The following is a 21,395-nucleotide window of genomic DNA, read 5'->3' as shown; positions in this document are numbered from 1 at the left end:
CCAATGGAAAAGTGACTTGTATGACACAGACAGTTAGAATGTTCAGTATATATAAAATGGGTTTGGTATTTACTAGAGTTACTTTGTGAATAAACTGGTTAAAATCTGACAGTCATCTTTACTTCTATTGGATTAAATGGTACAGGACCCTCTAGGATCAGGACAGTGGAGAAACTGGCAGAACTTTGCTCTGATAATGGAGCAAAAGCTTTTTAACTGGAATGACAGACTTTTTTTGTTTTTGCATGACATTCAGTTTTAAATACAGTACAGGCCAAAAGTTTGGACACACCTTCTCATTCTTCGCATTTTCTTTATTTTCATGACTATTTACATTGTAGATTCTCACTGAAGGCATCAAAACTATGAATGAACACATGTGGAATTATGTACTTAACAAAAAAGTGTGAAATAACTGAAAACATATCTTATATTCTAGTTTCTTCAAAGTAGCCACCCTTAGCTCTGATGGCTGCCTTGCACACCCTTGGCATTCTCTTGATGAGCATCAAGAGGTAGTCACCTGAAATGGTTTTCACTTCATAGCTGTGCCTTGTCAGGGTTACTTAGTGGAATTTCTTGCCTTATTGATGGGGTTGGGACCATCAGTTGTGTTGTGCAGAAGTCAGGTTGATGCACAGCTGACAGCCCTATTGGACAACTGTTAGAATGCATATTATGGCGAGAACCAATCAGCTAAGTAAAGACAAACGAGTGGCCATCATTACTTTAAGAAATGAAGGTCAGTCAGTCTAGAAAATTTCAAAAACTTTGAATGTGTCCCCAAGTGCAGTTGCAAAAACCATCAAGCACTCCAACGAAACTGGCTCACATGAGGACCGCCCCAGGAAAGGAAGACCAAGAGTCACCTCTGATGCTGAAGATAAGTTCATCTGAGTCACCAGCCTCAGAAATCGCAAATTAACAGCAGCTCAAATTAGAGACCAGATGAATACCACACAGAGCTCTAGCAGCAGACACATCTGTACAACAACTGTTAAGAGGAGACTGCGTGAATCAGGCCTTCATGGTCAAATAGCTGCTAGGAAACCACTGCTCAGGAGAGGCAACAAACAGAAGAGATTTATTTGGGCCAAGAAACCCAAGGAATGGACCTTAGACCAGTGGAAATCTGTGCTTTGGTCTGATGAGTCCAAATTTGAGATCTTTGGATCCAACCGCCGTGTCTTTGTGCGACGCAGAAAAGGTGAACGGATGGATGCTACATGCCTGGTTCCCACCGTGAAGCATGGAGGGGGAGGTGTGATGGTGTGGGGGTGCTTTGCTGGTGACGCTGTTGGGGATTTATTCAAGATTGAAGGCAACCTGAATCAGCATGGCTACCACAGCATCCTGAAGTGACATGCCATTCCATCCGGTTTGCGTTTAGTTGGACCATCATTTATGTTTCAACAGGACAATGACCCCAAACACACCTCCAGGCTGTGTGAGGGATATTTGACCAAGAAGGAGAGTGATGGAGTGCTGCGCCAGATGACCTGGCCTCCACAGTCACCGGACCTGAACCCAATCGAGATGGTTTGGGGTGAGCTGGACCGCAGAGTGAAGGCAAAAGGGCCAACAAGTGCTAAGCATCTCTGGGAACTTCTTCAAGACTGTTAGGAAACCATTTCAGGTGACTACCTCTTGATGCTCATCAAGAGAATGGCAAGAGTGTGCAAAGCAGTCATCAGAGCTAAGGGTGGCTACTTTGAAGAAACTAGAATATAAGAGATGTTTTCAGTTATTTCACACTTTTTTGTTAAGTACATAATTCCACATGTGTTCATTCATAGTTTTGATGCCTTCAGTGAGAATCTACAATGTAAATAGTCATGAAAATAAAGAAAATGCAAAGAATGAGAAGGTGTGTCCAAACTTTTGGCCTGTACTGTATATGTATGTAGTTGTTATTCATTTGACATAGATCTCCATTTCATCACTTCAACATACATTTAATTTCTAATTAAGTCAAAGATGCTAAAAAACAAGTTTCAGCATTTATAAATACTAGCTATCACCTGGTTAAGTAGAAGATGTATTGGTGTGGATGTGAATGATGTTTATGAGTGAAGTTACATCTCTTAAAAAGAAGAGAAAAAAGCTAAGTTTGGTGCTAGCTAACATTAGCCCTTTACCTAAAGTTAGTTCCTGCATCTCCCAAACTGGGTCTTTATTGATCCCCCTGATATGGAATAAGGCTTTTATGAGGTGTTTCACATCTTCACACCTTTTGTGTCATTTGTCAGATCTTTATCTGTGCTGTCCAGTTCAGAGGACCTTAAATAAAGTAGACTTTTATGTCAGCACAGTCCCATTTAGGAGACATACAAAGGTGATGCACTGTTCTAAACAGACCAGGACTATAAATAGTCCCTGCATATTGAGCTCTACTTTAGGTATAACACTGACTATAGAAAATTACACACAGTATTTGACTTAAATACATAAATTCCCCACTTGTTGGAACCAGAATGGTGCCTCATCAAAGAAATGAAGTTGTAATAAATGTGCATACAGGCTCTGCTGTTGATGACTGTTTGGACCTTGAAACGAGTTTTACAGCACCATGATGTCAGACTTAACAAGTAGATTGGCTTGTGACAGACTACTGTGACTATTGGCCTTAAAAATCCACTGTAAGTTAATGAGTAGTCTGTTACCTCTGTAAGTGGATTATCTGAATAATTTGTTCAACTCATTTTGTTAAAATTCAGTATCACACAATGTAAAGAGTTATTTTTTGTCTTACAACAACTCACATTGTCATTTTGCTTCTGAAGGAAAATGTCAATTGAAACATTTCCATTTGTGTAAAATGGTGTTATTTCAAATTGTATGTGATAGAGAGCTGTAATTGCCTTCTGTTGCAGTGCCTTTAGGAATTCAATACTGTCAATAGAGTGCAGTCTGTGTCATTCACTATTAGTCCACTGAGCTTGTTCAATTTGATTGTCATCCATAGTGAAACACTAACTGGGCTGCAGGGAATCGGTTTTCAGTTATGATACTGTCCCTTAAATATGATGAATTTTATTTGCTGCCACATCTTCGCTCTCTCCTCTGTGTGAGAACAAGAAGCAGAGACATCTTTTCCAGTCTGCCTCCCCCGGCCACTCATCGATACCAAGGTTAGGAGGACAATGTGGCTCTTTTCAACAAATAATGCAATTGCAGTTCTCCTGTTTGAGCCCACGGATATAGCTTCTGTTACTGGGGTCAGGTGTTTTCATATAATGGTGCATATTGTCATAGATGACCCCAGGCTTTAGTAACAAGATATCTCGTGTTGATCCAGGCCTGACAAAACACACTCAGGACAGAGTGCTGCCTTTGCAGGCCTCTCCAAAAGTCCAGCTCAGCACCTCTGGACCTCAGTGGAGCGACCATTGATTTGATCTCGTCACGTAGTCCTCCATTGACATAGATACACTGTGTCAGAGCTCCTTGACAGAATAAATCTTAGTCAGTCTAAACAGGCTTATTGTCAGCAGACACTCTGATTTTTCCTTTGGTGTTTATGGAGATTTTCAGCTCCAATTCAATAGCTGTACTGCTTGCCTTTAGATGGCGATTGCATTTCTCCCTTCTCATTTGCATACTAAGAGTTGGTTCCCACTGGAAAGATCAAGGCAATCTATGTGTGGCCAATGCTGGGCTGCTGCCAGTAAGACTCTGTCGATTCCATTAAAGGTGGGGCCAGATGTTTGTCATTACCTTTATTGATAACCACAGGGTCAATACTGTGATTTATTCTGCTGGGATAGGACTAAGCTTTAGTCACAAGTTTCACCAGGACCTGATCAATAGTACACAATGGGCAAGTACAACATTGCCACATATGAACTGAGAGCATCAGCAAATCTGTAAATCCATCACAAAGTATTGTGGTGAGGTGTTCATACCAACTGCAGAGAAACTCTAAAAACTGTCGGCTGCGTGTTTTTTCTACTTGAGGGTCCACAGCCAATGAAACAGCCGAACTTGAACACATCACTTCCTCCCCAGTATGTTTTGACAGTGAAGTGTTGCTGTGAGATTATCTGACTTAAAAGAAATGGTCTGTTGGAAACACGGCTGCGTCAGTCCTTGTCTCCAAAATCATTACAACAACCTCCGAGTTAACAACATGATGAAAATGGCGAGTTTGATGAAGCTTTAGATCACATATAAGTGGGTCTAGGTAGTAATTTGTATTGTCTGCTGCAGGTATTTAATCATTTTAATGCCAAGGCTAGCCTCCCTCACGATTCTTAGCAAAGGTACTATCAGTGCATCCTCAGTTTAGCACTGCCCATGATGGTTGTGATGGTTTTAGAGGAAGAAACAGTTTTCCCCCCTTTTTCCAGAATGATAATGGGGGCAGCAGTATCTGTTAGAGAGCTTCAGTTTTAGGAAGCCATCATACCTCACTATCAGCTCCTCAGTCAACAAGTCAGGTATAATACAACATGAAATATAACATCTCTTAAACAATAGCCACTTTTACACAGAGATCCTGGAAAAAAGGCAAGATGGTGATCCCACCTTGTAGCCACCATTGACTGATTTCCACAGCCAAGCCAAAGGCATAACAGAGGTGAGACAGGCTGGACTTTTACACAGCGTATCCTGTGTTCCGGAATCAAAGGGGCGGTGACACAGCGCTCATTTTTAAATCCTCCCAGTGCAGGAGGGATGGCGGGCGCATATGGAGGCACTGGCATGGATTCTGTGGCCTGGTGTCAGCTTCGTGCCCGCCATGGCCAGCTTTGTGCCCTGGGTGAAATGGCACGTAGCCACAGAATCATGCCAGTTTCTCTGTGTGCCCACTGTCTCTCCTGTGCCGGGGGTCGCCATCATCAAAATGTCACACCTTGATTGCGGAACAAGAGGTGTTCCTTTTACATAGTGTTCCGGCGTCATGATCCCACCTTTATCATGGCTCTGTTACTACCTCCAGAGGCGTTACAGAGCTGCTATAAAGGTGGGATCAAATGATCCCACCATTTCATTTACACAGACATCATTCTGGAATAAAGGTGAAATATTCCTGCAACAGAAGTGCTGTGTAAAATTGGCTATTGATGATGATGACGATGATGATGATGAAGAAGAACTACAAAGTCTTAATAATCTCATAACACTAATGATTAGGATTTTCTTTGACAGATTTTCTAACAGTTTGGTTAAAATCTCCATTACATTTAGATGCAAACCTGGCTAGTCATTTCCAGATTTTCAGAAAATGGTCAAATAGGTTTGGAAAAATCCCCTTATAATACTCATATTCTGTTTTGAATATGTGTATAGTTGTTATTGAAACATAATAACACATAGCCTCATAAGACAATTGCCTAAGCCATATTTTTGGCCAAATTTTGATATCTGCGCAACTTTACTTTCCTGACACTGCTGATTCATTTTATATAGATCACAATTTGGCCAAAAATATGACTTAAGCAATTATGCTTGATATTCATATGACATTCATACACAATGAGCGCAGAAAACCATTTATGATGCGTATGGACATGTGGTCATATGGGCATCCACAGTGACCTTCACATAAATATTGTCTATTTTCTTTCATTTCAGTGAAGGCACCCTTCCAAAACAACAACACAGCTGGGATGGATTTCACTGTCCCACCACAACACCACTTTGTTACAAGTCAGACCTGTTGCTCTTGTGACTGTTTATGGCAGAGGTGCTTTGTGTATTTCATAGTTACCTCTGCCAAGGAACGGCAGAAGTTATGTTTTCATCGGGGTTTGTCTGTCTGTTTGTGTGTTAGCAAGATAACTCAAAAAGTTATGGGCAGATTTTGATGAAATTTTCAGGAAATGTTGATGCTAGCACAAGGAACAAATGATTAACTTTTGGTGGTGATCAGAGTGGAGTGGGGGTGGGGGGACGACTGATCTGCCTTGGCAGAGGTTTGCCCTCTCCAAGTACTTTTCTAGTTGTTTAACAGAATCGTACATAAAACCAAAGCAGATGTGGACTTAATCATGATTCATTTGGATTTTGAATTTGAGGGATTTTACGTATCATAGACATCAGCTAATTTCTTGAAGTAATACTGTATATTGTTGCTGTGGGGCAGAAACCTCTTAAGTCAATTTTTGGTCTTTTTTTGTCATAAAGTGACTCTACTGGTCAGTCTTCACATTGGCCTCACAGTTTTAGAAATATTTTACTGATGAAAAGTGTTTGAAATGGCTTGTGACAACATCTCTTAACTCCATTCATTTATTTACAACATACATCATTTTTCCAGTCTCCTGAAAAATAGTTTTGGACATAAGAGGTTTCCACCCAACAGCGACAATATTCAGTTTTCTTATAACTCTGTGAGGGCTGTAATCTGTTGCACTGTAAAATTATTCACTTAATAAGAATTAATCACCAACAGTTTTGATAAATTGTTTATCATGTTGGTCATGTTGATCAGTCAAAAATACCATTCTCTGCCATCACCTCATACATGAGTTGCGTTGCTGCTTTTTACAGTGTGGATGGTATAATGGTTATCATGTCAGACAGATAATTTCACAAATAAAATACCATTCAGTATTTTCCCATTAAGCTTGCTACAGTTCATGCATTATGCTTTGAAGTGGTGTCTTTTGCTTTCTGTCTGTTCTCTGATTCCTCATGTTAAACATCTCATAAGTAACTAAAATGCTAAACTTTTTAAAGATATTTTAATAATCTTTTCATAACTTTTATAAAGTAGTCTTGAGTTAGATAGACTTTTAGCATCACAACACTTCCATGGTGACTTTTCTGCATTATTGTAATTCAGGTGGTCAGAGAGGACATGGTACTTCTGCATCTACTCCTTGTCTGTGTTTTCAGGATGTAGAAAATCTACTTCATAATACAAGTGCTTTCAGACAGGTAGGGGGGAACTTTAATATGTGATTGACAGTTTTAATTACCAGCTGCTGATTAGATTCAGATAGACACAACATGGCCATAACTCTGCTGCTTTACTCTATGTATCGACACAGAAACTTAGAAAAGTAGCTGCACTTTTCCATAACAGCAAGAATTGACATCAGGTCATCTATATTTATATTCAGTCTCTTGAGTACATTCGAGAGGAGAAAGCTGCAGGATGAAGGAGTGCATTTTCAGATTCTGGTTTTTAGCTTTACTGGAGTTGTTTGTCCACAGCAGTGTGTCCACAGCTGGACATTCCTCTGGTGGCTGTGGTCTATAGGAGGAGGGCACTGACAGCACCCTCTGAATAGACGCTGAGTCGCCGGACTGGACCAAAATGTAATTACCTCTCCCTCACAATGTCACACTGCAGACCTGAGCCTGACAGCAGCCTCAAAATGGAACGTGCTGGAATTAAATTAACCTCCAGCTGGGAACGCTGTTGTTGTGTGTGTGTTGTTGTGAACCACACCTACATCTTTTCCATCCCTGCAGTTCACTGATTTTTTTTTTTTTTTTAACTCACTCTGTCACACTATTTTGCAGCATAGAAGTGTTTTTTTTAATTAATGTCTTGCCCAAGCAGCTCCATTTTGAGGCGTTTTGTGACTTTTGGCCCAGAGAACCAACCACTGGAATCAACTCAGCCCACTGACTACTGTAATATACCCTCACACAGACATATTTGGCTTTCTGGTTATGAAAACTTGAAAGAGATTCCCAAAAATAGTCTTCCAGGGCTTCACAGACTCCTTGCTAAGATGAGCCACTGGCTTCAGTCGCTCTCCAGCTATTACAGTGAGTGACAGTAATTTGCTGCTCTCAGAATAAACCTTTGTCATAGTCTTTAACATCAAACAGATTATGTACAGTCACTTATTGAGATTGATTCATATTTTCATGATGTGATTTATTTGCTTGTGAGTGGACAGTGTACGCTCACTGAACGGGCTAATGTAATGTAATGGGGACTTTAATGAGCCATTAATCTGGCAGACCCAAGGGTAAAGGGACAGCACAACAGGGATCCATGGAGCCTGATGTAATCAAGATATAGCGAGTATTGAATGGCACTTTTGGTAACTTAAGTATATTTTTAAAAATAACACCCATACATTAAGAAATGGGCTAAAAGCATTTAAGAGGCTAAAACCACTTTGAAATGTCTATATCATAGCAGGACCGAGTTTTTCTCCAAATATTCCATCAAAAGCAGATGTATTCATAGCATGAGGACAAGGGGATTGAAAAGGGGGATACCAGGTGCTCCGAGATCGGAAATTGAAAATGGAGATAACACTGTGGAGGAAAGGGAAGCAAGGTGGTGATACACAATTATCTATGGGAGGCTTTAGGTATTATGAATGACCCTGTGAGACCAGAGTGGGAGGTGGGGGCCAACGAGCTGTCGGGGGCTTCCTGGCTGTATAATTGAAAATCATTCAGACAGCTGTACAGTTTAACCTTGGAGAACCATGGTCTTAGTCACTAATTGATGGGTTGGCATGCACCAGCAATTGAAAAGTGAGGAGTATGTGGGTGAAGCCCTTTGTAAATACAGCATGTCTTTGTGGCGTTACAGAACATCCAACAGTCTGTCTTTATTTTCTCCCTCTTTTATGTATCATTTGACACTTTATGACTTCAGTCTTTTCCATCATCCAGCCACAGTGTATTTGTAGGACTGAACTACAAGACTAAAAGCACTTTTGAGTTTATAACTATAGCTTTATTTCTTAACATTTCTTGTTTTCTTGAGTCATACTAGACCTTGTGCAGCAATGTCACATTTTTCTTACCTTCTTCCTCTAATTTTTTTTTTGAGAAAAGATGAAAAAAAAAGCCACTCTAGTTGTACCAGATGTTCTACCCAAATGTGCTGAATGAGTCCCACTTGATCTTAAATTAGTAGTTGTCACTAACGTAGGCAATACTTCCTAAATGCTAAATAAGGGCAGGTGCTGTGTTGTGTGCAAATACTCTGGCACATGCACCAAAAGTTGGATTTAAGCCACCAGAAGAAAAACTTAAGAAGTGAAATATAGTTTCCTTATATTGCAGAAACAATTTGCTGATAGTGAAAAACAGATGTTGTTTGGTTCTCTGATCTCAGAGAGAACTACTAACAAACAAAATGAAATTAAATAAACAAATCACAAAAATCAATGGGTATTAATAAAATAAGAGCAAACTGAGAATATGAACAAGGGCTGAACAGTAGGGGGAAAAATATAATATAGTTATTTTATCAGCCACAGTTTTAGTGTGAATGACAACTTTTCCATTTGCAATTTCACTACAAAGGAAATGATTTTGTGTCTGTACTGAACAAGCCTGTTTCCTTATTTCTGAAGAATGTGTTTTCTTCACCGGTGCATGTCACTTAACAGAGAGCTGTATTTATTTCTCATAACGTGTTGTGTCATATGTCACATTAATTAAAAAAGGAAATTGCACTCGCCCATATTATTTTGATAATGTTTCAATTATTTGTTCAGCCCGACTATAGACAAAAATGAGAGGAACTCTGCCTGTAAATCTCTTCTCTGATGAAGCTCAGTGTTTATCATTACGCTGTACCAACCACCTCAGTGATGCTCTGATATAACACAGTACTGCTGTTGTCTGGGAGTGATACAAGCCACAGATACTTGTGAGTGTTGTTTTTGTGAGATCTCTGTCCAGTTGGAGCAGATTCCTGTCTCCTTCTTCCATACAGAAGGCCAGAGCAGTGGTTGTCTCTTCCCTCATGGAATCAGATGCATTATTGATGGGTGGCTGATTGGGAACTCAATTACACAGAGATTACTGGGCTGGCAGACACAGGGACACCGCTACCCTGTCAGAACGATTGAATTAGAGCACAGGAGAGGAGGGAAAGTGTCCTTCAGAGACGCCTCTGTTCTCTCTGCAGACCTCCTGGGGATGCCAAACAGCCACAGCCTAGTTCACTCTCTGACAGATGACCTTCCCAACAACTGTAGCTGTAGCTGGGCAGCCAGCTGGCTGGACAGTGCTGCCCAAAGCAGTGGGAGGAAGCTTATTATGGCTAACCAGAGTCTGGACAGTGTAGTGAGGCTGCACACTGTGTGTGTGCACATGCGTGCTTAGTGTAATCCATGGTGTAATTTGATGTATCAAATGACAGCTGCTCTTCCTTTAGCACTGAAGTAGATGCAGTGATGAGAAAAGTGCAGAACGGGAATGTATGTGCATAAATATTGGAATTTCACCAAATCTCATTCATATAACATGGCCCACCTGAATGAGAATTGTGCCTTGCAGGGTCGTATGCTATTACAAGTTTAATGTGAAATCTGGATCGAAGGAGATGAGAGAAGGGGGCCTTGGCATCTAAAATGGAAGCATTCATCTTCCTTTTCTGTTGGTCAGCAAATGTGCTCAAAGGGAAGGAAAAAGCAAGGTGAGAAAAGCTGATCTCGAAGAAGAGAAATCATTTTATACCAGACCACACAGTGAAGCTTATTTCACCCTCTGGTACAACCTGGGCTTGTGTTTATTGCATTCATCAGAGAAGATATAGAGGACCGATCTCATGTTTCTATGACTTCACATTCTGCTACCAGAGCTTTTTCCCCAGAAAAAAACCCTCATTTATCATTGACAGTCATTTACAGATGCAGTTTTGGTCCTGTATAATTTGTAAAGAAAGCACATGTCTGATCATGGACAAGGTTTTCCATTCCTTACGTGTCTTCATCTATTGTTGCTATGTCAGTGTGTCAGTGAAGAGAGCGACTCTTGAAAGAGACCATTGTTCAGGTCCACGTTGTCAATGGCGACGGGGCCATAGCTAGGATTAGGTGGACAACAGGCAGCTTTCACCAGGGTCCTGCTTTGTCCAGGTCTTCTCCAACAGCCTGGACATTTTAGAAAAGACACCCCGGTGAGCTCTGCCGCGCTCTATTGCCCCTGTTTCCCTGAACACTGGACACAAGTTCGACCCTGCTCAAAAGGTTTAATAAGGAGTGGAGAATAGCCATTAGCTCCCCACCAATCTCTGTTGATGGAGGACGAAATAGAAGCACCAATAGACCAACACAAACCAGGGGAATCTGTGACAATCATTTAAGAAGAAACTAATTCCCTTTCCTGAGCCTGGGTCTGACTGGTCCTCCAATCCTGAGCAAAGGGTGTGCTAGATCAATGACATACCCTTCATCATGAAAACTTTCATTTTGAGTTAGTCACACCAAGGTAAAATGTGTAATCAACCACCCAGCCAAATATCAGTGATTAAAAACATGATGTACTATATAAAATAAGTTCATTCCCTTTATTTTTAACTGTCTAATAAATGTAAATTATTCCTTTGTTAACAGGACTTTAGGGCCAGTGGAAGTCTTTGATTGACAGGTGTGATTGACAGCTCACACGCCTGCTGTGTCAGTCTTTGGCAGCTTCTTTTTTATTGAATAAAATGTTTCCCATTTTATAGTTTCAGCAGCGGTATCCAAAATTCTATATTAACATGCTAATTCGCAGGCTAAAACAGTTTGCAAAATTTTAGTATGTCCAAAGCCATAGTATGTAATTGTTACAGTATGCAAACTTAGGGCATCAGCATAAATATCCCATAATACAATGCAGTCCTGATGACACAGTTGTGAGTTGATTGTGAATGAAAGTATTACATGGATGGTGTTACTGTACTAGTGTTATGAAACTGCTAGTAGTAAATAGTCTTATAGGTGCCAGCCAAAGGGCAAGGGCCTCAGCTCCAAAATGAAGCCAATACTGAAGAATCTTGAAGTTGTAATACTGCTGATGGCTGTATTGGACATCAGCAGTATTATGGCTGCCAGTAAATCAGATCCAATTGGTCTCAGAAAGCCCTGGCTCCAGTAGAGTTATATTGAACTTATCTCTAAAAATACAAAGTCGATAAGTTTTTTCCTAGAGTCATTCTGGTCTCATCTGTTTTATTTGAACCCTCTAATACATCACCTGATGGTCCATCTAGAAAGTTTTCCTTCATTAATCAGATCTCAGGTCAAATAGAAGCTTTGATAATCCTGTGTTGGGCTTTGATTGACATATCTGTTCGACAACTTGCTCACCTTCAAAGTAAAACTTTGGGACTTTCTGTTTATTTGATAAAAAATGGTTTTTCTTTAGTTTTTTTGTTTGTTTTTTTCCTGATAGCTTCACTAACAAGACTGTAAAATAATTTAATGTCACTTTGGTGTGCTTGATGATGCTTACTGTGAGTCACTGAGCTAACACTTAGCGTTTGCTCATCTCCGACTCTTAGACTTCTGCAGTTCCACCCCTTTTGACCAAATATGGTCACTTCTAGAAAAAGATAACATGACGACAGCCAAATCACAAACTACAGGTACAAAAACAGCTGCTCAGAAACCAGTGAAATATGATGAACATGAGTACAGTTACAGTCAGAGGTGTCAAAAGTATTCCCTTTCATTACTCAGGTAGAAGTATAGATACTAGGGTTTAAAAAGACTTCTGTTGAAGTTGAAATATCTACTCAAGCTTTTTACTCAAGTAAAAGTGTAAAAGTACGGGTTTCAAAACTACTTAAAGTATTAAAGTAAATGTAAGGAGAAAAAAAATGCCATTAGGACAAAAACTTAGGCTGTGCCACAGGGGCCTATAGTGCACTACCCCCCCTCCCCAAAAAACATTTTTCTAAAGGCCATAATGACTATAATGTCATATTAAAATGTTACTGTTGAAACATTTGGGTGCACTAGTCTACCTGCTTCAGTTGCATATATGCCCATTGAAAATGAACGCATTTAGTCCAATGCAAATGTATTAAAGAACCATATATGTGCACTACTGAGTATTAACATGTGTTTCATCTAGTGGAAGATATGATGACTAGTTGAATATAAGTATTGGAATGGTGCAAAAAGTCAGATGCGGTGGATCGCATTCAGACCAATAGGGTGTCAGAATGGTATATGTTTATACTTCTTATCCAACCACAATCAGATTCTCTCGATTCACATGATTTATCTGGATAGTTTTTTTTTCTATTTGAATGATGACAAGCTGGAATGAAAACAAGTCGAAATAAAATAGGAGTAATGGGGCTGTTTTTAAAATGTGAGGAGTAGAAGTAAAAAGTTGGCTTGAAAAATAATTACTCTAGTAAAGTTTAAATAACCAAAATGTCTACTTAAGTAAGGTATTTGTACTTCGTTACTTGACACCTCTGGTTGTGGTATGTCGTAGCATTATTTAGTGTTGATATCAGCTTATCCATCACATTTTATCCTTCCCAGATCCACCTTCTGGTCCAAATATGGTCACTTCTGGCTCCAAAAGACCAAGATCATGACAGCCAAAACGCCAAACTGAAGACTGTAAAATGGTAGTTCAAAAACCAACAACATCATGGTGTTTCTAGTCAAAAACCAGTATGACCAGAAAAATAGATGCCACTAGAGCTAGAATCTATTCCTGATCCCGAGAACAATAACCTACCTGAAAATCACCTTTAAACCGTTTTGTTTTCATCTTGTTTGTGCAAAATATCAATCTGTAGGCTATTACTGAGTAGCATAAGTTAGCTGTGATAAAGTGGGAGGACCACTGTGTTTAAAATATTATGGTGTTTCACATGTTTTCAGCATCTTAGATTTCTCTTATGTATAATTTGGTCAGAAACAAATGCCTTAATATTCTTTACCTGGGACTTTAAGGAATATTTTATATGAATACCTGTGAGATTTCCTTTCTGGTATTGTGTGTTTGCTCATTTTTTCACCAGGTTTTGTGTGGTCTGCTTCCCTCCTCTCTTTATTACCACAATTTATTAAATGCAAACACCCATCAATATGTAACACACACACACACACACACACACACACACACACACACACACACACACACACCATATTTCAATAGCAAACATTCCTCTGACTGAAATCACGTCACTGGATGCACTTCTTATTTTGCACACAGATAACACATATGGATTTTTCTCATGTCCTCATACACGAATTGTCTTTTCAAAATTAAATCAATTTTCAGTCAATGTACCAAGAGCCTTTCCTTGCCACAAACTACATCAATAGCCATTCATTCAAGACGATGGTGATTGAGTCATAATTGAGTTGTTTTTTAATCCACACACACAGTCCGTGTACCGCAGAAGCCACTACAGTAACCAGAGAGAGACCCTTTCATTCATGTTTTTTTAAATATTTTAATTGAAAGTGTATCTCAGTTTGACCCAGGTTCGTATTGTGAATACAGTGTAATAACGCCACAATGCACCGACATCTGTAGAAAGACAGAGGTGGTAAAATAAGCGCTGTAATTATTGATTAATTTGACTATTGATTTATATCCTGATTGGTTTTATCGTAATTGTGGCAAGAAAAACAACAACAACAACAAAAAAGCATTGCAAATTTCCTACCTTAAATAATACATGTGTTTTGGTGCACAATTGTCGTCAGCCAGTTTAACATGATAGAAAACCTGTAAATCCTAATGAAATCACAAACATGAAAACAAACATGATCAGTTGACTGACAATTTCTGATGCTCACTGAATATATCTGTCCGTTTTTGAGATTATGAATGCGTTCATGCAATTTGCTACTGACCTATTCACAGTGCATAAATGCATGACATTATTTAAGGAAATTGTCTTCATTAAGTAAGCGTTTTGCAAATTAATGTCAATGACTTATTGTATCAAGTTACATTATGCCTCAGTAAGCAGGGCTCTGCTTTGCATCAGTTATCATTTTTGATCAATGTGCTCTCATTTGCAAGACACAAAGACAAGTGTCTCATATATCTATCAAGCGGTAAAAGACATATACAAATAATTTAATTAAGTGAAAATACTCCATTACAAGTAAAAGTCCTACAAAGGTAAGCACAAGTATTAGCAGCAAATGCCATTAACCCATAAAGACCCAAATATACACCTGTGACCAAAACCATCTACTGATCTAAAATGTTTAATACCTATAGAGCCACTAATCCTATCAATCCGTGTAAATAACTGGTGTAAAATGTAGTTTGTCATCTTTTCACTGTCATCATTTGGACCTTCAGTGGCTCCATAGTGAACGTGGAAACACCTTCATCTTCTACAACATTGATTCACCAGTAAAACCCATGGAGTTGGATCAAAGACAGAGGATGGAGACACTTAGTTTATGTTCAGTTAATGATATGTTTTACTGAAAAAGTCATTTTTCTTTATTTTTCGATCTTTCTGGTATAATAACCTTCAAATGTAATCTCAGTATGATGATTATAGTACATGATCAGTAAATTGAATGTTGGAAAATTCCTGATGTTCACTGAAAAAATGCAAAACAGAGAGGATAATATTATGATAAATGGTGATAAATCATTTAAGAAAGGTTAAATAGAGAGAAAAATTAAATTGGGAACTGCCACAAAAGTAGCACTGGGTCTTTATGGGTTAAAGCACAGGTGTCAAACTCCGGTCCTCGAGGGCCGGTATCCTGCATGTTTTAGATGTTTCCCTCTTCCTGCACACCTGACGGTCGTTATCAGGCTTCTGCAGAGTTGGATGATAGGCTTATCATTTGAATCAGGTGTGTTGGAAGAGGGAAACATCTAAAACATGCAGGATACCGTCCCTTGAGGATCTGAGTTTGACACCCCGGGTTAAAGTATTGATGTAAAGTGCTATTACTTTGAACAGTCTTACATACAGGGACTGGGTAACCAAAAAGTCTCTGGTTTAACCTTCAATAATGTGCTGTGTTTTAAAAGACTGTGTAAAATCCTCAACTAAAAATCAACTAAAGCTGTCAACAATTGTAGTGGAGTAAAAAGTTCATTATCTGACTTAGTAGTGTAATAGAAGTACCATAAAAAGGAAATACTCAAGTAGAGGAAAAGTATCTTAAGAACTTGAGTAGATGTACTTTACACTACTGTCATGATCAAATGAAAACGAACCAAAACAACAGAAAATACTCACATTGTAATTCGAAACAGGTTCCAGCCTATTTAAAATCTAAATTCAACACTCTGACCTCCATATGTCCACAGACCTGCTTCTATGCCCTACGACTGCATGCCTACATGGCGTTGAAAGTTCAGGTTTCCCACTTCCCAGTGTCACATGTCCTTTTTCCAGATTAGCAACATGCATGGACGTGACCGGAGACCCTCTGACACTAAAGGCTCATGCCAGCAATTATGATGTGGAGAAAGTCCATACGTGGGCAGGATGCATTCGCCTGTATTTCAACATGTTGAGAGAGATTGTTCTGCTGGGTTTCTTTGTAGTTCCTCTCTGGCCACAGGTTGTTAGCAGATGAAGGCATGTGAAAAGAGTTCATCTGTAAAGACTGCAGACAGATGATCAAGCACGTAGCTGATGAAAATGTAAATAGAAAAAAGAAAACACTAAAATATATGATAGTTATGAGGATAAGATAAGATAAGATAAGATAAGATAAGATAAGATAAGATAAGATAAGATAAGATAAGGTGAAACTTCATTGATTCCACAATGAATTGGATTTCACTGGTAGTTGTGCTTATTTCGAGCAACAGTTAAAGGGATAAGATAAAGTAAGATAAGGTAAGTTAAGATAAGATAAGATAAGATAAAACTTTATTGATCCCACAATGAAATGAAATTCACTGGTAGTTGTGCTTATTTCAAGCAACAGTTAAAGGGATGAGATAAGGTAAGGTAAGATAAGATGAAACTATTGATCCCACCATGAAATGAAATTCACTGGTTAAGGCAGCAACAGGATAAAGTACATGGCAAGTAAATTGTGCATGCAGCATAAAGACAGTTTAAAAAAAATAATGCAAAAGTGATAGTAATAATACTTTAGAGACCATTTGTATTTGTATCAGACAATGGAGGTGTACAATTTATCTCACTCTTAAAATGAGAAAAACAGTCTCCCTCCTCTGATGATATTATGCAGAATGTTGTTTTATCCTGTTACTGGTTAAATCTTTGTAGAACCATGTTACATTTTTTAATCAAAAACATGAGACATTTTTATTTTCCCAGAAACAAAGCTTTTTTCTTTTTTTTTTTTCTTTTTGGCAAATGTCACCTGCATCTGAAGTGTGAGGCTATTCATCGTCCAGTGAAGTCTGTGAGTGTCTTATCACTTCAGAGCGGTAAATCTGATGTGTCTGTTAAGTTTTGCGAATGACCTCTGTGTATATGCTGCGTCAGTATCTGTCAGTGTGTGGAGCCATGCCACAGGGTTTAACCCCTCCGCATTGATCCTCAGGTTGCTCTGGGGCTGCTGCCTAATTCTCCAATTTTCAGCTGTTAGAGATAGAATTGGAATAATAAACAGCTGAACCTCCCACTAATAATCCTCCTGACCGCCCGCCTGCCTCCCCCCCGACTCTATCCCACGCAAACACACATACTTACACTTTGTCCCTTCCTCCACTGGTCAGGTCGCCTTCTTCAGGGCAACTGGGGCTGGGGTAAAGTTTCCCTCTATGCTCTAATCTCAGCTAAAGCCCCAGCACTCGTTCCTCTTCTTTCATTAACTTCTATCAGCAAACCTAAAGAACCTGGAAATGATTATCACCACTGACACACACAAAGACATGCTCATTGACACGTTTGTGGATACATGAAAGCACACACACTCCTCAACGGCAAATTCATTCAACACTGTTTACTCTTTTGCTTCATTGAACTGTGAAATTTTGCCACAGGGGGGAATTACAGGAAATTAAATACAATGTGTTTTGGAAAACAAAATGCACAAAAATTTGTCTCGCACCTCTTACTGCTCAAAGACTTAAATGTTTGACTTTAGATATTTAGTGTCCTTTAGGTAATGCTTGGGTTCAACATGGTCCTGGAAACAATTAGTCTCCTGTGGCCAAACTCTAAGTCTGATACCCGAGGTCTGGACCATTCAATCCTTTTACCCATATGCAGCATCCAAACATTAACCTTAATGAATGTTTTTTTAAAGTCTCTCTCAGTATTTTTCTGTAGTCATTATTGCCTTTACATATTGATAGGCAACAAATGAAAGGAGGAATTAACATGCATTCTTGTAGATTTTGGTCCACCAACTTGCCTGTAGAACAACTTTGGCGTACTTTGGTGATGATCCTACAAGTCTGGAAATTTCATCTTAACCAGGTATATACCATCGGATTTTGGACTGTCCCAGGTGAAAGAGGAAAATACTTAATATCTATCTTTGGTTGTGGCAAAAAACAGTGGACTCACAGTGCAAAAGGTTCAAAGATTGGCATTTATTTGGCCTTGTTTTGGAAATTTAGCTCCACAATTTCAGACTGTGACTCCTGCTACAACCTTTGTCCACTCAGGGTGTTTTGACACTGGGTATCTGGATCTGTGCTGCACCTGGATATACTCACACCTTTCCCGCAGATGTTGCATTCACAAAAGCATGTGCAGCAGCCCGTGCATGAGTACGAGTGGGTGTTACAGGGCTGAAACAGTAGGTGGCGGTGTGGAAGGAATTCTGTTGTATCCAGCAAACGCAGAAGTGACAAACCCTTGCGTCATCAACCGAGTGACTGTTCTGTTCCCAGGCAATACTTTTCTGTTAGCCTGTTTGACACAAAGAGAAGAAGAGCGATCTTCGTTGTCCCTGATATATCACCGAGTGGTTTGGTCGATAGGGCGAGCCTGCGCTGCGCAGATTCAAGGCTTTTTCAGGAGACAACAGGAGCGCTGTCTATGGTCTTGTGGTGATTATGTCACTTCCGGTCTCGGGCATGGACTGTTTTCACACTGCAGCGTTCTGTACTGGAGTCCACGCAGTCTGTTCTCAGCTGGACTCGGGTACGGTACTCACCCATGGAACGTTTGCATTCACATTAATAGAATTAATTGGACTTCGGGGTCCAACGTACTCAGATGCAGACTCAGATACCCAGTGTGAAAATGCCCTTAACCAATGGGAATGCTCCATGAAATGATGCGTTGATGAATGTGACGGGTGTTTTTATGTTTGTTGAACTGCAGCTTCTTGAGGTTCATCCCAGGTTACCTGCTTTTACCAGTCCACACTGCTCTATCTCCTTTGTTTACAACTGTTGTGGCACAGGTAGACAATGTATGCTGATGATTAATTCTTGCATATATTCTCGTGTGGTAGCCTGAGATACAGTAGATTTTATAATTATAGTCTGCACACATCCCTGTCGTGCAGTGTGGCTGCTGATACAAGTTGTTGATAAACGGCTAAAATACCACAGTCTGTAGGAGACCTTAAACATAGTCTTTATTTGATCTTTTGATGATGGTAATGGATAGCTTTGATAAACATGTTGGTATATGAGTTGAGATTCACTTCATTCGCATCCTTTTTCTACAGGGTGAGTCAGAAAAAACGCTCTTTTCATTTAAAGAAATTGTACCGTTGAAATGGAAATGCTTATTTTTCTTTTGATTATACAGTCATATTGATGTGGTTATTGAGCATGTCTGGCGATTGAATCATTGATTTATGGCATAGCATAACAGAGGGAATGTCCATTGTTTATTGTGCACTGAAATATCTGCCAACACAGTTTATGCCACCGTGAATGAAATTGAAATTGTCAACCATTACAGCATGTTTACTCGCCATCAAAATGTTTTGTCTCAGCGAAGTCGTCCGGCACGACCTTCAACCTGGCTACCATTCAGATTGATGCAAATCTGTGCTCGTTGTCGCATCTCTAACACAGCTCTTCTCGCCATTCGTGTTCGTCGTAGGGCTTGGATTTCAGCCGTGATGCGATTTCGGAGTTCCTGAAGAGTTTGTGGAACAGTCTGATACACACGGTTTTTAAGATACCCCCACAAGAAAAAATCAAGGGGGGTCAAGTCCGGGGATCTAGGTGGCCACTCTCTCTCCTGACCCAAACAGACAACTCGATGAGGAAATAATACCTGCAATCGCTGTGGTCTTGCCATGATGAAAACTCCCTGGGCACTGTCATGTAGGCCTATGTCCTGAGTGTGAAAGCAAAGCCCCGACTCCTGTAATTGTTGTCAATTTCAAGTTTGTTCACTGTGGCATACATTGTGTTGGCAGGTATTTCAGTGCCCAATAAACAATGGACCTTCTCTCTCTTATGCAATGCAATAAATCTATGACTACATCACCAGACATGCTCAATAACCACATCAATATGACTGTATGGTCAAAAGAAAAATCAGTGTTTCCGTTTTAGCAGTAAAATTTCTTTAAATGGAAAGAGCGTTTTTTTTTACTCACCCTGTAGTGACCCCTTTGTGCCTTGTGGATGGGGGGATTTTCATCTTTAATTTGTTACTTGTCTGTAGATGACCCAGTCCTTTGCACTCATCATAACAAATATGTAGTTAAAGTTTTATTTAACGTTACCCATTCTTCACCTGTTTTATGGGTGATATGGGTGGACTATCAACCGGACAAAGTGCATATTTGTTCCATGTTTCCATATTTTCCAAACACAGTAAGTTCCAAGTTTCCGAATTTTCCAACTTAGTACTCTGATTAGGTTTATTTCCCAACCTGTAGCCTTTAGTCTGTTTGCATCCAACAGCAGTGGGTGTTCCCTCTTTGGCCTGTAAAGACTGTAATCACAGACCAAAAGAACCACAATACCCCTTCAAGGAGGTACAGTAGTCTTGGTCAGGTCCAAAACAACAAACTCTAACCTCAGTCTGACCAACTACCAAGTGTACTCCCCGGGTCTCAGGCAAATAGCTCTTGTACTCATCTGTGAATTGCATTCTGGGATATTGAGTACACATACAGTAATTTACTACTAACTAGCCAACTCTATGTTAAATTACTGCTCTATTCCACAACACAGGACCTTCTTGTATTTACTTCTTCCCACTCCAAACACATCAGACCAATATGTGTGAGTGAATGGTATCACATGGTTTGTGGTTATACAGTTTGCTTGGATTTTTCATTTTTTTTAAAAGAAACTGATTCAGGGATGGAAAACTTCAGCCACTGAATTGAACCAAACAAACATACACGTGTGAAAACATGGTAAGAGAACAAGTAGTATTAATAGAGGCTTAGGTCAGTTGCCCACCTGAGCCCCCCCGGTAGGTTAATTCCATCATGTCAGGAGGCCTGTCCTACTGTACTTTAACAGGAGAAGAGTAACCCTGACTCTGTCTCCGATGAGGACCTATATCCATACAGCCTTTAAGCCTCATATTTTGCTTAGCTAATCACCCTGAGGGGCTGCACTGCATGCAAATCTCATTTAACCAAATTAAATATAAGCCTGATTCATCAGTTTGGCTCGATGAAACCAGCTGACCCGCTAACACAGTTCATCGCTGGGCGAACAACCTGCTGAATGGAGGTGTTGAGTTGACATGCCCCGCAGTATGAGGTCAAACACAAGCGTGTTGACCTGTAGCCTCTGTCCATTCAGGAGTCATTTTCAGCCTGCCATGGCTCTTTTGTCTGCCTCTCATATCTCTCCATTAACCTCCAGCC

At 39.8% G+C, this 21,395-nt stretch overlaps 1 long non-coding RNA gene across 1 annotated transcript; it reads right to left on the bottom strand.

Annotated features, from left to right (window-relative positions):
- Positions 1–2,654: 2,654 nt before the first annotated feature.
- LOC115422954 (uncharacterized) lies at positions 2,655–18,572 on the bottom strand. The gene is made up of 3 exons (XR_003935896.1): positions 18,255–18,572; positions 17,554–17,558; positions 2,655–2,665 (listed from the first exon to the last, which is right to left on the bottom strand). It is a non-coding gene; the product is annotated as an uncharacterized LOC115422954 (long non-coding RNA).
- Positions 18,573–21,395: the final 2,823 nt, after the last annotated feature.

The sequence above is a fragment of the Sphaeramia orbicularis genome, chromosome 7, assembly GCF_902148855.1.
Source record: "Sphaeramia orbicularis chromosome 7, fSphaOr1.1, whole genome shotgun sequence".
Lineage (NCBI taxonomy): Eukaryota > Metazoa > Chordata > Actinopteri > Kurtiformes > Apogonidae > Sphaeramia > Sphaeramia orbicularis.
Note: the sequence above shows the minus strand (reverse complement) of the source record. Positions and strands in the feature narration are given on the sequence as shown.